The 17,282-nt window shown below is 56.3% G+C and overlaps 1 long non-coding RNA gene across 2 annotated transcripts; it reads left to right on the forward strand.

Annotated features, from left to right (window-relative positions):
- Nucleotides 1–246: 246 nt before the first annotated feature.
- Nucleotides 247–15,381, forward strand: LOC123381344. 2 transcript variants are annotated; one of them, XR_006588234.1, is made up of 3 exons: nt 247–552; nt 8,216–8,385; nt 14,381–15,381. It is a non-coding gene; the product is annotated as an uncharacterized LOC123381344 (long non-coding RNA). The 2 variants fall into 2 exon arrangements; XR_006588235.1 differs by lacking the exon at nt 14,381–15,381 and adding an exon at nt 8,566–9,885.
- Nucleotides 15,382–17,282: the final 1,901 nt, after the last annotated feature.

Below are 17,282 nucleotides of genomic sequence, written 5' to 3' on the forward strand. Positions count from 1 at the left end.
GGCAGAGGTCAAGGTGAGCCCTGGAGCCCAGGCACTGGGAGTCAGACAGAGGGGCATCGTCAGGTGGACAGCAGGGGGTCAAAGCTGCATGCAGACCCCCCGCCTGGGGAGGCACCGCAGGTCTCACTGTGGCACCAGGACTACCCAGCCAGAGAGAAGTAATGGTCTGCCTTCCTACCCTCACTGGCCATTCTGGGGGAACCAGGAACTCCTTCCCTGGGGAGTTGGGGTCTGAGTCTGGGGAAAGGCTGGCTGGAGGATGATTAAGAGTGGTCTGCAGGCTGTACCCTGGTGGTGGCAATGTGAGAGCTACAGCCACCGTCCATATGGACTTCTGTGCCTCTGGCTGCCAGCCTATGACTTCGAAAGTGACAGCAGCTGCGAGGCCCTCAGGGCCAGATGCTGTCATAGAGGCCAGCTCCCTGGAGGCCAAGGGTCATGATCCTGACCACAGGTCAAGGCCCAGGCAGGAAGGTCTCCTCCTCAGCCAGAGGCAGCCCGCCACTCCAGGTGCCAAGCAGGAGCTTCATAGCAGCCGCACTGGCAGGGCAGGTGAGGGTGGGCCGGACCAAGTGGGAAGGGAGACTGGGGGACTTGCTGGTAGTTGCCTGTCTTAGTGCAGCCATGCATGGACGGGGACTCTCAGGAGGCTCTGTGGGGAGAGTGAGGGAAGCTGCACAAGGGACGGAAGCCGAGCAGAGATGAACACTCAGTGAGGCCAAGACCGGTTTGATTTCATGGCAGCATAGATCGTGAACAGCATCCAGTGTTGTCTGGCCAGCTCTTGTACCCCACGCCAGACAGACACTGACTGCAAGCTGCCCTAACGGCACCCTGTGCCCAGGCCTGAGCCCACTGACCACCCTCCTGCCTGCCCAGCCCCTTTCCATACCCGAGCTTTTGATGCAGAGCAAACAGGCTCGTTGACCAAGTTTGCACTGGGTTTGCTCAGTGTTCTCAGCCTCCCGCCAAGGACCACCTACAATTTCAGGCCCTTCCCAGTGCCCTGGGCCCCACCCAGCATGGCCCAGATTCCATACTCCCAGCTTTGGGGGCCCAGTTCCAAAGTGGTTGTCCATGGGAGCTGCCCCACCCTCAGGCAGAACGCCAAGCTCATTTACCCACTGGGCTTGGGGCAGGACCATCCACCACCAAGAAGTTCCAGTTTCCAATAAAGAGGATTTGGGGTTCTAGGACAGCACCCCACGACCAGCCATGCCTGTACTCAGAGGAAAAAGTGAGGAGAAGCCCACCCAGCTCTTGAGGGTTGGCTGGGGCAGGTGGAGTTTCTGACTGATGTGCCAAGCTGTCCTCATCACCTGGGGGAGCCCAGACCCTCCGACAGTAGACTGCGGTGGTGAGTTGCCTGCAGTGCTTGTCATGGTGAACAGAGATGTGTGGTGCTTCAGGAACAGAAGGAAGCAAGTCTGGATGGTGTGACTCAGCCAGCTGTCATCCCTGCAGTGGTGGGGGACAGCCTGGGGGTCTCCGCTTGTTCTCACTTTCTGATTGTCACGTGGTTCCCAGGCCTCTCTGGCTGTGAGGAGGAATTGGCCTGTGGAGGGGGCCTGGGCAGAGGCCAACCCACCGGTGGGGGGTACAGTCATATCTGGGCCTGGTCTAACCTCCTTCTCTCCCAATTGCCTGCTGTGGCTCAGACACCCAGAGATCAGAGACCAGAGCTTCCAGGGGTGGGGGTGTGAAGACGTGGCCAGCATGGCAGGGCGTCAGCTCAAGCATGGTTAGCATAATGGGCACCCAGTATCCCATGTGCCCTGGTACTGGCCAAAGTAGGCAGTGGCCTGCTTTGCTCTAGTTCCCTTGTAGCTCCTGAGGTCACCCAGGGAGGCTGGCCCTCAGCATGCCCTTTGGTCTCATGGCTCAGCGTTTCACCTGTGGTCCATAGGGCCACCAGAAAAGGTCAGAGGCCACCGTCTGATTGGGAGGGGCTACCAGAGATAACTGGACAGGTGGTACACAAGGTCCTGACTCAAGACCCTGGGCTAGGGTCTGTAGCCTGCAGGGGTTAATACTGGTGATTGGCTGCTTCATCTCACCCTTACACCAACCCTGTAGGTCAGGTTGCCAAATGCAGGGGGAGACTGAGGCTGAGACACACACTTGACAAACCCCGGGATCCCCAGCTAGATTCTCAGAGATGGGGGACAATACAGAACTTCCTAGAGAGGGACCAGTCTGGGCCTAGAAATCCCAGCCATTATCTGGACTGGCTTGGTCACTACTACCAGGGTTTTATTTGTGCTTTTTTTTAGAGAGAGGCAGTGTGTTACAGGGCGTCCAGGGATGAATGTAACAAGGCTGATCATGCTGGCACTACCCCACAATCCCCAAACACAGGGCTTGGAGTGCCTCTCTTCCAGGCTCCAAGAGGCCTTCTAGGCCTCCAAAATGCACTGACCCACTGCCTTGGGCCTCCTGGGCCCATCACAGTCTCCCAAGGTCAGACTGGGGTGGGCCTGTGGCACTGGGGCCAGTCCTGGCACTGGCTTACCTCCCCTTCCTCAACCAGTGCCTGCCAACAACACCTGTCATGGTCCAAGGGAGAGCACAGTGGAGACCACACTCCAGCTGCTCAGGAGCCTCGCCATGGCCCAAGGCCACCTGAAGTGCCCACAGTGTCCCTAGCCATAGTCTCGGGCCGCAGGAGCCAGAACAAGGGGGTGACTATCCTGCTCATTCCAACTCAACCCATGCCTGGCTCCACAGCAGAAGATGGATGGGAGGACGGGGTGGGGACTGCAGAGCAGAAAGCACAGGTGAACTCCAGCAGGTGCACCTGAGTAAGGAGGGGAGGGGTCCCTTGCCTGCTGAGGCTCCCCACATGGGTCTGGACTGTCTCAGTTGCCAATGTGCGTCCTGTGGAGGCTCATCACTATCCCTTTGCCACAGGGCTTGTCAAATGCATGAATGAATGAGTGAATGAGTTATGAGTCACTGGCTCCCCTGGGCTTATGCCAAAGCTACCAAGGCTCAGAGGGGACAGGATTGGCCAGTCCACACAGCCCGTGGGACAGGGGTTCAGCCTCTGGTTCCTGCCCAGCCAGAGGAGAAGGGACTTCACATAAGATTTCTCCAAGAGACTAGGCTAGAGCTTGAACCCACCTCTGTCCCCAGGGCCTCCCTCTCACCTCTGCCTCTGTCCCCAGGGCCACCCCTGCCCAGGAGTGGATCACCTGATTGAGAGCAGCATTTAAGTGCCCAGGGAGAAAAATCAATTCTCCTGATTCTACTTTAATCTATCAGTTCCATTTCTGATAAATTTCCTGGTGCCCAGGGTCACCATGGAGCTGCAGTGCCTGGCAGAGATTAGCTGCCAGGTCAGGACTGCTGAGGTGGCAGGGGCTATCCTGGAGCCTCAGCTCCTCCCCACATATGGACAGTCGAGGCTCACTGCAAGACCACCCCAAAGCCCACGTCATGCCTGTCAGGGGCCACTCCAGCAGCTCACTCTCTGTAAGGTGTGAGTGACTAGCCTCAGTCTCAGTTGAGATGGTTGGAGGCATTGCACAGGTGGGCCTAGAGGACAAGAGCCTGAAAAATGAGTGGATGTGCTTTCCTCTGCTTAGGGTTTCAGGGGTACCACTCAGGGAAGCCTGTAGTGTACTGCATCAGAGGGCCATTGAGACAGGACATGGCTGTCCCTCCTGAGTCTAGATGACCAGGAACCAGACTCCAGGTCCTCTGCAGACCCAATTCAAGGTTCCACCATGCAGTGGCCCGCAAGCAACGAGTCATGACAGAGGCACAGTGCCCCTCAACACTCCCCTTCTTGACCCCTCCATGACCCCTTCCCAGCCTCCTCAGGCTTGAAACCACACTGAAGGTACAGGGGTCTCGGGCAAAGAGTGTGAGGGGCAGAGTCAAGTTAGTGGATAAGGCAAGGGGAAGCTCTTAAGCAGACAGGAGCTGGCCCAAGGAGGGGCAGGAAGAGCTTAGAGCACACACTGTGTGCCCAGGGCATCCGAGCCCGTCTTGCTGCCAGAGAAAGGACCTTCACAAGGAGTGGCTTTATCCTACTCTCCATCCAGCCACCAGGCCCCGCTAAGGTGCCCCACACAGGCCCAGACTCAGGGTACACTGGGCTCACCCAGCCTCCCACCCTAGAGGTCCAGGCAGAGTCTCTGGCCTCTCACCATCTTGACCCCTGGCCCACCAGTCTTGGTAGACCCTCCTCTGGCCTAAGCCCCCTCTTTATCCCCCCCAGTCACAGTCTGTGGCTTTTGGTGGTCTTCCTGCGTGCAGAGGTCAGACCCCAGCCCTGGTCCCACCTGCTGGGGGCCTGGCAGAGCCTCAGCTCCCTCACTGTGACCCAGTGACATTGTTGGGGCCAGGATTAAACGGCTTGATGCAGCTGCCGTGCTGGGAACCTCGGAGGAACAAGCCAGTGCTGAAGGACGAGTGGATTAGACGGTGGTCAATATTTGTGGAATTGAATTGAATCTGTCATCTGGGAGCTATGTGTGTTCTGGTTAGTTTTGTGGTTTCTGCCACGGCAGGCAAAACCCAGTGCAAGGGCCCCTCCAAGGCCCCAGTTGAAGCCCAATCCAAGGGCGCGAGGCCCAAGGGAGCCCTGTGTCCTCCGGGCATAGGAGGCTAGACAGGATGGGCAGGGGGCTAAGGCTGGAATGGACAGTTAGGGACAAAAGGATCCTGGGAGTGCCAGCACGGGGTGTGGATCAGCTGGGGTCTCAGGCTGAGGGCAGTCTGCCCTGGCCCCCCAGTGAGGCTGGGGTCTCATGATGCAGGTCCCGCCCCACTGCTGACTCTCATCAGTCCCTCAGGAAATGTGGTGCATCAGGCCTGGTGCCCCAGTGGTCAGTCTGCAGGGCTGTGCTGTGTCCTATGCCGGTTATCATCTAGACTGGGCATACAAGGAATAGTGGGGACACAGCAGGGACCAGAGGCACAGGGTGGGGGGCTTGGTCAGCATCCTCATAACAGCCCTCCTCTGAGGCCAGGCCAGGCACATGATGTCACAGGGAGGGGATCATGACCCTGGCCCAGAACCCACCCTCACAACCCCAGCCATGGATACTCCAAGGGTCGTCCACAGGCTGGAGCTGCCCACCTCCAACCCCAAAGCCCTAATTGGATTAGTTGTGTTTAGAAAGCAGCAAAGCTGCTTATATTTGAGCAAGGGCTCAGTAGATAACACTGGGCCAAGAGGGTGCTTGTCTGCAGGAAGGGGGTTTGACAGGGAAAAAACTGCACCAAGCAAGTGTTAATTGAAAACAAACTCAAGGGGATGATCTGTCTGAGCTCGGGCTTCTGTCCACCCGGTAAACACCTTCTCCACTGTGCGCTCCAGGGTCTCAGGGGAGCAGGTCTCAGCCCCCGGGATCCAAGGCTGCCCCCAAGACAAAAGTGTGGTGACCGACATGGTGGCAGCTCAGGTCACATCATGAGTCTGTGACTCAGTTGCCACCTGTCACCCTGGCACATGGGAAGCGTGATATGGGAATGTTTTCTTATCACATCCATTCCTGCAACTGGGAAAGCCTCAGAGGGGCAGAGGTCCCATGGGCCAGACCTGGTCCAAGGGCCCTGAGCACAGACCTGAGTCTGCAGGGGACACTGAGGCAGGGCCTGTTGGGTGAGCTATGGAGTCATATAGCTATTCCTGACAGTAGTTTCAGGGGGAGACCTCTCTACCTTACCCTCCCCAGGTCCCTGCCCTCAGTGCCACAGGAAATAATCCACTTGTGACCCTCCAACCCTTAGCCAGCCACAAGAGAGGATAGCAAACATTTATTTAATAAAAATGCAAATAAAATCCCTCCACTGTAAAGATCCTGGCTGGTTTAGGGAGAGTAAAGTGAGCAGGAGTCAGGGCGGGGGACGGAGGGGTTTGTGATCACCTCCCTTCCTGAAGGAATGCCACCTTGGGGTGGCCAAACTGTGATCACTGACAACACTGTTAAATGAAACGCTCCCCCAAAATGAAACGCTCAGGGAGAGGGCATGCCCAGGCCTCGTGGTGGCCTGGGATCCAACCCGGAAGCCCATTTGGCCTGGCTGGTGTCTCTCCTGCTTCCAGGTCCAAACACTGTGCCCCATTCCCACCCGGATAGCACGTCACCCTGTCCCTGGCCTGTGTCCTTGGGCAAGGGAGCAGTCCCCAGCTGCTGGAGATGGGGTAAGGAACAGAAAGAGACAGCGAAGAGAGAGAATATAGACAATGAGGACAGATGTGTCTGGCAGGTGGGGACTGTTCCTCAGAGGGAAGCTGAGGTTGCCAGGAAAAGGGGTGCTCAGGGTGCCACAGCCCACCCCAAAATCCCCTACCTCCACTCAGCTCCCATCACTCATCAAGGAAAAGCAGAGCCCCAAGGCCCAATGGGGACCACATCCGGCCCAAAGGGGCAAGGGGATGGCAGCGGATGGGACAGACAGAACTGTGAGGTTGCTAGGTGGGTGGACAGAGCGTGAGGCGGGAGTCGGGGGTGAGCCGGCCCTGGGATCTTCGAGCTCTGCTCCTTGCCCCAAGGTGTCTGTGATCCCAACTCAGGGTCCCCCCCGCCCCGCATCCTCTGGCTGGTTTCCCAGCTCTCTGTGGCCAGCACTCGGCCGCCCCCTCCCCTCACACCCCAGGCCTGGCTGATCCCCGAGTGAGCAAGGGCCATCAATTATTTAGCTGCTGCCTCTCAGCCTTCTCTCTGTTAGTACCTCATAAAGTCAGAGGAGATAAATCTCCTCTCGGCTTGCTTCCGCCGGCTGACAGGGAGCAGGCAGGCGCCTGGGTGATGAGGGCCCGGCCCTGAGCCCCGGGGCCCCCGAGCCAGCGAGGAGCATCCCTGGCGGCCTGCTCGGCTCCTCTGCTATTAAACCCATAACTCAGTGGAAACGAAGCTGTGCAGGCTGCGTCTTGGTTCCCGTGATGTGGTGAGGTCCGCCCACCAGTCATAACTGCGCCAGGCCCCAGCTAGAGTGAGGCTCCCGGCCGCACATGGGGCCACTTCTGGGGGACCCGTCAGGTTTCAGGAGCTATGTTTAAATCTGTGCCCAGTGGAAGGTTCCTGGGCATGGACCTGGGTGAATTATGGAGCCCGACTGCCCACAGGGGAAGCCGGGCAGCCAAGCAGCACAGGCACAGGACCTGCAGAGGCAAGTGAGGGGTGAGGACACCCAGGGCACACAGTGGGCCCTTGTCTGCATGCCCCAGCCATACCCGGGGTGACCATGGAAATTACCTGGGTCAGCCCTGGTGGAAGAGGCAGTCCCGGTCACACCTTTCAAGAACAGAGCCATCCACCCCAGGTGAGCTCCAGAGCCTGGGGACCCTCCAGGGAGGACCAGCACCTGCCCAGGCCATCCTGGGGGCAGCCCTGCACCTCTAGCGAGACACTTGTCCCAATGGAACAGATGGACAATGATGTCATGGGAGGTCCAGGTCAGGCCCTTGCCCCTCTGCATAGTTAGGAGAGAGTTTGTTGACTGAGTCCATGACCCCCACTCTGCAGGACTTGCGGTGGCCCCTGCTGGAAGTGGCATGTGGGCAAAAAGGAGCAGTCACAAGGCACCAAGACAAGGTGGGCCAGGGAGGTATGGAGTAGGGGTGAAGGCAGGGCTTTGGGACAGAGTCATGCCCACCCTGTGGACCCTACCACAGGTGGACCTACCCAGAGTTCCACTCTTAAATCCCTTGGGCACATGGTGAGACAGAGCTCCAAGAATCCCGGTGATTCTAGGCCAGGGGACTAAAATGCATGCAGAGCAGAGGGGCTTGGCCCAGTTGTGGGGACTTGGGCTGCTGGAGGCACTGCCTGACTGGAGCTCCAGCTCCTGGTGGGTGTTCCCCTCCCCACTCCCCACTCCCACTGGCCCCCATGGGGCAGGGGCTGAGACCCAGGTAAGGAGTCCAGAGGTGCCACCAGTCCCTGCAATTAGCAGTAACGAGTTGACAGGCGCCCAGTGCAGGCCACAGGTCAAGTGCTAATCGAGAATGATAATTACCTCGATAGGCTAGGAAGTGAAGCAGTCCCTCCCCTCTGACCATTAATCCTCTGGATGTGGCTCCTGCCCCACCCCAGAGCTAATGGGGTTGTTTTTCAGCTATAACCACGAGGCTCCTGCACAGAGAGAGGCTGGGTGTGTGAGGGGACTCAGGCCCATCCCCCTTTGGCCCCCAGCTCAATGGCCATGCTGGGTCCCTCCCAAGGCACTGGTCCTGACTCTCCGTCTCACACCCCTGCAGGTTGAGTACACCAGCAGCTGTCCTAGGCCTTTGTCACAGCCAATCCAACTCTGCAAACTACCTCGAGCTCCCAACGCTGCCTCCTGGACACCGGCCACTCCAGAGACACAGCCTTCCTGTATCCCAAGCAGCCATCGGGCCCACACCCAGCTTTGGGGGCTAACCACCAGGTATTTGCTCCTACCACAGCTTCAGGCTCCTCCCCACCCTGAAGACCTGTCCCCTTCTTCCCTCCAGGCCCCAACCTCTGTTGATGTGGCCAGTGTTGTTATATAAGCAGTGTCCAGCCACATCAAGGATTCATGGGGCTTTATAGCCTGACTTCAAATCTCTCTTTTCTCTGTGACCAGCCAAGCCGACCCTCCACCTGACCCTGGATCATCAGGTTTTGTGGCCAAGAACGGGGCCCATCTATCACCGTTAGAGCCCATCTTGTCCCATCTGTGGACAGGCCTGGTCTCGTCCCCACCTGTGCCCCTTATGCCATGCCTGGCTTGGTAACACCTCCGCAGCATCCCCAGGAGCACTATGTGCTGAGACGGCAGGGCAGGAGCTCACTCCTGGGGGCCTGTCCTGCATTCTGTCAGCTCACTCATTGGGAACTGCTCCCTCGGAGGGGGCATGGCATGCCTCATCCATCTCTCTCACTGCCTATTGGCTGGGACTGAATACACTGGATCTAGGCCTCCCCTCACCTGCCTTCATTGCCGTGGGGGAAGGAAGGGTGCCTCCCTCCTGCTCTGCTTGCATGTGGCCTCCCCCACCGCCACAGCCCCTACAGTCCTGCCAAGGTCAGTTGCAGCAAGAAATGCCTCCAACAGGACCGTAAGCAGCTACAGAGATGAATTATGTGGGAGGACATCCAGCGTCTGTTGCTGATAAGGCCTGTAAGGCCTCTGCCTGGAGGGAACCACCATCAGGAAGGGCTCGTTTCAAGAGAGCATCCTCTGTCCTGAGGAGAGAGCGACCCGACTGCTTGGCTTCCCAGAGCACAAAGGTGCATTTCATTAACTTCATTGCATCAACTTCTGATGACTTGATTGTCCTTGAAGGGTGAGAGGATCAATCTTCAGTGCATATGGGGGGCCTAAAGCAGCAAGATCCACACAGACCAGAGCGACCTACTCTGGACCAGACCTTTGTGGCACAGAACTGACTGCCAGGATCCCGTGTCTCCTGCCTCAGGCACCCTGCATGGGACACCGCAAAGCTTTCTAAAACAAACACAGTCTGGGGATACAGAGGTTTTATCTCCGGCTCCCATGCTGGTCAATGAACAGGGCCAGGGGCTGCTCTGGACACAGGAGAGAGATCTGTCTTTAGTGACTTCATGTCCAGCCCCTGCCTGACTCTGCCACCTCCCCACTTCCCTCTGTTGCCCTACCTCCTGCTCCAGGTGTTCTAAACAGCTGACACAGGGACATAATTGATCTCAGAGCACGGTCCACTGCTCCCCTCCCTGGCCAAGTCCTGCGCTGCCCGCCCCCTGCCAGTCATCACTCCAAGAGTTTCCTGGCACTCCCCACTCTCTCTGACACCCTCTCCTCCAGCCCTCAGCTCAGACCTCAGTCCTCAGCCCTGACTCCACACCTGCTTTCTTTGCTTTGCACGTCTGCACTTCTGGAGGCCAGGGTCAAGTCTGTCCCCTCAGCAGCTGCAACACCAAGACTACTGAGACAAATGTATGCAGGAGGGTGGGGAGAGAGGGAGGGAGTGTGGGGCCCACAGATGTGGGCTAGAGGGTAAGGTGGTGCAAAAGGAAAAGAGCTGAAACCATTGAGAAGAACTGGAAGTAAGCAGGCAAATATTGACCAAATCTCCCATGGGAAAGAACTTTCTAAGAACAAAGGCAAAGATAAGTACACTTTGTGTGAAAGCTAAATTCTCAGGTGGCTCAGAAGAAACCATACAGTTAAAAGGCAAGCAATGAATCGAGCAAATTTTTGACACTAACATGACAAAAAGTTAATAAAATTAACATAGCATGAGCCTATCCAAAGCCAAAACACCAAGGAATTCAGCAAATTGCAGATGAGGCAGCACCCTAAAGATGAACCCCATTGAATGCCCCAGCCCCTCCAGCCAGGTATCACAGAAGCCCCTTGTCCACTGAAGGCAGCTTTAGCAGGCCAGCTTTTTGGCGTCCTGAGTCATGAGATGTTGAAACATTAGCTGAGGAATCCCCCTTCCTGGAATCTGTGCTGATGGAATCTGACTCAGAGGGGCAGACCCAGCTGTGTGGACTTGGTATGGCCACAGCATTTACTTGTCACTGCAGAAAAGGTAGAAACAGCTAGAATACCCAAAAATGCAAAGTGAAAATGAAGACCAGACACAGAGTCATATATGAACTTATGAGAAAGTGTGTGCACACAGCAAAACTGGGAGAACATAAATAAACCACCATTAACCACAGGGTTCTCCATTATTTAGACTGAATATATAAAGCATACAGACATGAAGAGGAGGTTCCTAGGGGATGAAGCACAAGGCAAGAGGGTGTGGGTGTTCTGGCCAAGTCCAAAGCAATAGTGTCAGCATTTCTGAATGATGATGCAGGTCCTAAAGGCTTTCCTCGGCTTGGGTCATCTCTGGGGGGCAGTTCTATCCCCTGGTTGAAGGGCATCTGTGAGGGGAGAGAAGGGCTAATGGAAAGGTGGGTAGGTGGATGGTGAGTGAATTAATAGGTGAACATACAGATAAGTAGATGAGCATATAGGTGGACAGATGATGGGTGGGTAGACAGGGGAATGAATAGAAGGATGAATAGAGCAATGGATGGATGGATGGATGGATGGATGGATAGGTAGATGAATGGAGGGATAGAAGAATGGATGAATTGACATGGATGTCAATGGATGGACAGATGGGTGTGTGGAGGGATTGTTGGGTGGATGAATGGGTGGGTACACAAGTGGATGCATAGAAGGATGGATGGAGAGATGAAAGAAGGGATGGATGAGTGGATGGATGGATGGATGGATGGATGGGCAGGTGGATGATTAGGTGGATAGATGGGTAGAAGATGGACAGACAGATGTGTGGAGCGATGGTTGGGTGGATGATTGGATGGATAGACAGATGGATGGGTAGACAGATGGATGAATGAAGGGATTGGTAGGAGGGCCTCTGGTGTGTGAGGTATAGCCAATGGCCCCTCCCCAGCCTTTCCCTTTGCCTCTCCCTACCAGAAGCTCTAGTGGGATCACTGTTTTTCAGGGAGCATACACTCCCTTTGTTGTTAGCCTCTGCCTCAGCATCCCCAAACCAGCCCCCTGCCTGGGAGCTGTGGGCCAACCCTCTGCCATGAGCCTCAGATCCCTGGTGGCTGGCCGAGGAATCCCTCTGCCTTCCCTCTGGGCTGTTCAATATGCAGAAGGACAGGACCCAGCATGGCCACCACAAATCTTGCCCCCATCCTGCAGCCGATCAATCATCAATCAGTCCCAAAGCCCCTGGATGTCTCAGTGGCTCAGCCTACATGGCTGCCTGATCCGTCCATGACAGCCATAGCCGCAGCCGGCTCTGAATGCTGTTGGCTACATATATTGAACTTGAAGCATCGGATTACATGTTTGTTCAATAGCAATAAACTCCCAAAGTTTTATAGGGTCATAAAACCGCTGCCTCGGCTCCCACTTAGGCAGTGCATAATGTACACAGGCCGGTTTCCCCGCTAATGGGGCAGCACGAGTGATTTGGGGCTATTAGCTGGAAACATCACATCTGCATTTCCCAAATTCTCATAAATAAAGCCGCCTGCCAGAGCATACCAGACTGAGCCTTGAAGTTCTAGGAGAAGCTAGAGAGGCAGAGTAGGCTGCAATCATGGGACGTGTTGGGGGGGGGGCAGATGAGGGGGAGTAGCAAGAGGAAGTTGAAGAAATATCGGTGAAACACATGGGGGGCGGGGTGGGCAGGTGCCCACCCACCCAAAACACTGTCTCTGGAGTTATCCTGCTCAGCCTCTCCTTCAAAGGGTCCTGGATCCCCAGCCTCACCTTCAGGGAAGGACAATTCCAGGCAGGTGGGAGCTCAGAGGAAGGACGGAGGGCGGTTTAATGGTGGACAGAGAAGGGAGGGTGAGAGCTTCAGGTACAGGGAGCAGCAGGTGCAAAAGCAGGGAGGGGCAGGGAGGGGCAGTGAGGTCCCAAGTCCCCATGGGCCAGGCAGGCATCTGGACTGATTGAGGGCAAAAGTGATCAGAGAGCTGGAGGGGTCAGTCAAGGTGGTGGTGGCAGAGCTGGGGGAAATGGCCAGAATGACCTTGAGCAGGTAGAGGCTGTCTCCTGGAGTGTGCATTTGGGGAGGGGGTGCCACTTCTGTGGGCCTGGATCCATGGTGAGGTGCTGCTAGGGTCAGAGATGGAAGAGGTAGCTTTGGAGGAAGTGAGCTCCCCATCTTGGGGGCATGCCACAAGGGGAAGGAGATTAAGGGCTGCAGAGGGATCCCTGAGGAAGGGCCTCTGCTCTGGCCTGAACCCCAGCCACCAGGCACATACATATCAATGGGAGATATTCAGATGGGTTGGCATGAGGAAGGCCCTGACAGGCATGAGGACACCCCCTCAGCCATGGTCAGGTGAGGAGGAGGGGCTGGTGTCTGCCAAGCCCCTCTTCTCCACTCTGATCCTTCAGGTGGACCCAGCCATTGGCACTCGTTGCTTGGACATGTGGCCAGTACTTTTTCAGTCCTGCCAGGCTCTTAGTGATGCTGGAATTGGGTGCGTGGATGACTTTGCCCTGATCCTTGTAATTTTGCTATCAAGCTAGGGCCTCAGAAATACATCGATTTTCCAGAATCAATATTTATTGCAGCTTCAAAGGCTAGGGTGGGCGGGGGGGCTTCAAGCTGATGAATGGAGGCCAAGTAGCCAGGGAGTAGCGGTGCTGCCTCCACAGGCCTTGCCAACCTTAGCACCTGCCCTGCCCCGACCCAACAGCCTGGCCCCAGCCAGGGCAGAGGGCCAGGTGGTGCACTCTATGTCTAAGACATCCTCATGTCCTGTTCCCTGAAGGCTGTATGCTTGTTTTGGTTTGAGCTGCCAAGGAACAAAAGCAATCCAGGGTTAATTCTCCCCAGCAGAAGCCCCTCCCTCCAGGAATCAACCTGCAAAAACCCTAGGAGGGTTGGGAGGTCGTATGAGTGGGCAGTACAAGGGCACCTTCCCATCCACACAGGGCATCTGTTTTGCCTCTGAGCCTGGGCCAGCAGCAGTTGTGCTGAACAAGGTAGCAGAGCATCCATCTGGAGGAGACCCCCTTGTCCTGGTAGAGGGCTGCTTCTTCATGGATGACCCCAGTACGTGGCAAGCCCCATGTCTGACCAGTGTGAGGTGATGGTCAATGCTTCACAACCTGCAAGAAATAGTCTGGTTTGGAACATCTGCTAGTTTCTGGGGTGTAAGTGTTCCCACAGTGGCAGATTCCAGAGCTACCAATGGGCTGTCACTGTGGTCAGAGTTGGGGAGAGCCAGGTCTAGCACACCACTGCCTTGAGGGAACCCACTCCAGAGCTGTTGCTCCCTCCCAGGAATGCCATAGCCTCAGGGCTCAGGCAAAGGACAGGAGGAGATACCCCAGTGGGCCCAGAGGCTGGGCCAGTGGGACAGGAGGATAGGGGAGGCTCTGGACCATCAGGGTGCTAGAGGGGTAGGCAGTCCCTGGCCCACAGGGCATCAAGAAACTCATTTCAGGAGATGTCCAGGCTCCTGCCCCACAGACAGCATGGAATCAAGTAGTAAGATCTGCCAATTGAGAAGTGTGGGGACAGGAGTGAGGATGCCCGGACATGGGACACACATTCGCAGAGGGAAATATGGGAGGCCCAGAACCCGTGGTGGAGCTCAGCTGGCTGACAATGAGAGACCCCTCTGGGGGAGCAGCTGGGGGAAGGGGGAGTGAGTAAACACAGAGCTTGAGTGGTGGATGCTCCCAGCCCACACAGTGCTGGCAAGAAAAGACCCCCACCAAGCCTAGCCCATGGCTAGACACCATGACCAAGGAGTAGGACAGATGAATCTGTTCCCCCTGAAGGTGACACAGGGCCATGGCCTGACTTTTCAGCAGTGCACTGGCCACAGGCCACCCTGAATGAGTCCACCTCTGGAGAGGGTCTGTGTTCACATCCATCCCTGCCCCATGGTTTCCCTGCTCTCCTTTCCAGGGTCAGGAAGGACCTAAAGTTCTACCACTTGGAAGTGCTATCCCTGGAAAAACAGCTTCCCAGGAGACACAGATGTCAGTGTGAACTGGAAGATGTCCCAGGATGGCCGTGTGACCTGTGTGGGTACCATTGCCTCTCACAGCCTCAGTCTCCTCATCTGCAAGATGCCCAGAGATGCTTGAGGAGGCTGTGTGCACCTGGAAGGAAGTGGGCTTTTATGAACTGGTAACTTCCTCACCCTCCAAAGGTGGTGGTCCTGACAGACTGGCACACAGCAGTTGGGCAAGGAGGCAGAGGAGCCTGGCAGGGTGAGAGGGTGAGGCAAGGACTCAAAGGACACCCTAACCACAAAGGGAACCCCCAAGGAGCAGGGACAAGATGGAGCTCCTGGTGCAAACACAAACCCATCCAAGGCCTGACTGGGGCTCAAGGGGGTTCCTGACCAAGCCAGGGTCCATGGCAAGTGAGGGGCAGACCAGTATGGAGGTCCAGGTCTGGAGATGTCTCTGGAAGTCTTCTTGGAGGAGGAGGCCCTGTCTCCAGCAGCCTCTGGGAACCACTAATGCTTCGTGGTGGGCATGGCCGCTACTTGCACTTCCCTGATCCCCACTGATATAGAATAAAAGTTGGGAGGAGGCCAGAGCCTGGCAGATGGCTGCCCTATAGCTGGGTTCAATCTCAAGCAAAGCCCGAGGTATTCCCCTCCCTCCTCCCTCTAGGCCTGTGCCAAATCCCTTCTTCTGTCCTGCCCTTGGAGGCAGATCGTTGGCTCTGCTGACTGCTGGCCCACCATTATTAACACACTGTTGCTTGTGCCCTGAGCATCTCGGCCTTCCAGATTAAATACAACTGTTTAGGAAATCCTTCCAAGAAGCTGTGAATTCTGACACCTTTTTGGCAGGGATTGAGAGCACAGCTAGGATGGCCCAAAAGGTGGGACACACACCCCCCGCCCCCACTCCAGGGCATGTTGGGAGGCCCTGGGACCCAAATGTGGGCAGAGGACAGACGGAAGACAGGCCCATGTGGATGGAATAGCATCAGCCTCCAGGGCCCTAGGAGGCAGCTCCATGAGGATGCCAGGAATTCTGGGAGGGTAAGTGCCCAGGTGAGTCTTGGGATGGGTTGGGGAGGGACCTGGGCAGGACAGGCGCTTTAGAAGCCACTGGGAGTTGGCAGCATTCCAACCTGACCATGCGCACTGGGCTGGGCAGGCAGCCCAGGTTGTAATACCTGCATTGCTGTGTGTCTGCAAGGAGACGCCCCACCACTGTTTCACAGACAGACAGGGAAACCAAGGCTTGGAGGGTTGGAGAGGTGAAAACCCCTGCCTACCGTCTCAGTCCATCCAGGCTGCTATAACAAAAATACAAGACAGGGCAGTTTATGAACAACCTAACGGTATTTCTCACAGTTCTGGAGGCTCAGAAGTCTGAGATCAAGGCACAGGTAGATGGAGTATTTGGTGAGACCTACTTCCTGGCTCATGATTGCCATCTTCTCACTGTGTCTGCATGTGGCGGAAGGAATAAGGCAACTCTCTGGGGTCTCTTTTATGAGGGCTCTAATCCCATTCCTAAAGGCTCCACTCCTATGACCTAATCATTTTCCAAAGGCCCCACTTCCAAATACCATGGCCTGGGGGTTAGGATTTCAATATATGAATTCAGGGAGGGACTTAAACATTCAACCTACACCACCCAGCCTGTACCCAGCTCACAGACTCACATGCTAGAGCCCAGTTTTCCTGCCCCTGGCACTCACTCATCCTGAGGCCTTGGCCCTGCACAGGGAAGGCTGTCCCTATCTCCACTTTCTCCAGGAAGCTGGCACCTCCCTGGTTCCAAAATGGGTGCCAGGTACCAGGTAGCTGAATGCCCTGGGACAGACTAACTCATCAGAATCCGCCCCACATCTGCCACCCCTTCTGACTGAGGCACCAACTCCCCCAGCGAGGGAGAGGTTGGGAGTTGATGAGGTGGGGCCCTCGATGGAGAGTGGGGCTACAGAGGCCCAGGGAGCCCAAAGGCCTCCTGGAAGCTGCAAGCAGGGCAAAGGCCCAGGATACCAGCAGGAGGCCCTCAGCAGGTGTGCAAGCAAATACTGGGCGCCTCCTATGTCCAATTCTCAGCAGGTAGGGGCATCGCCTTTAGAGCCTGGCAGGCAGGTGCATGCCCCATGTATGCCTTGAGCTGGGGCATTAGAAAGTACTGGGGTCAGGGGACCCATTGCTACCACTGGAAGGAATTAAGCCAACAGTTACTACGTACTGGCAGGAGCCAAGGCCACAAATGAACTGCTGGCCCCGCCTCCTGATCAGAGAGCCTGAGATCAGGAAGGTCTGCATGCCTGGTGGGGAGGGCCATCACAGGACACATCCACCTGTCAAGAGTTTTGTTTACCTGCCAGCCCCTCTTGCCCATAATCACCTCCTGCAGAGAGGCCACCATGCTAGGCCTATCTCAGCTCTGTCCTCCCTGTTTTGTGGGCATCGATTTCCATGTTTCCAACAGAGCCTGGAATTCATATCTGGCATTTGGTTGTTTGGGTAGAAACAGCAACAATATTGTCTGCAGGGTGTCCCGGGCCCCTCTGAGAGGTCTATTCCCGCCCGTGAGTCTGAACAACAGGCCCCGTGCCTGATCAAGAAGGCTGCATGACCTGCCCTGGGCCACCCCAAAAAGCCAGTCGCATGGAGGTTCTGCCTTGCTGAAGGCTGCTGCTCCAGTGCCCCCATTAGCACCTCATTGTTGTGGCCTGATAGCATCATCCTGCCACCCCCAGAAAGGATCATTACTCCAGTCCCCTTGCCCCATGCCTTGAGCAGCAGAAACACTGTGCCCTGAGTGGGGATCACCAAGTGCATGGGTTCAAATCCATCTATGGATTCTACCAGAGCTGT

This window comes from Felis catus, chromosome D3 (assembly GCF_018350175.1).
Source record: "Felis catus isolate Fca126 chromosome D3, F.catus_Fca126_mat1.0, whole genome shotgun sequence".
NCBI lineage: Eukaryota > Metazoa > Chordata > Mammalia > Carnivora > Felidae > Felis > Felis catus.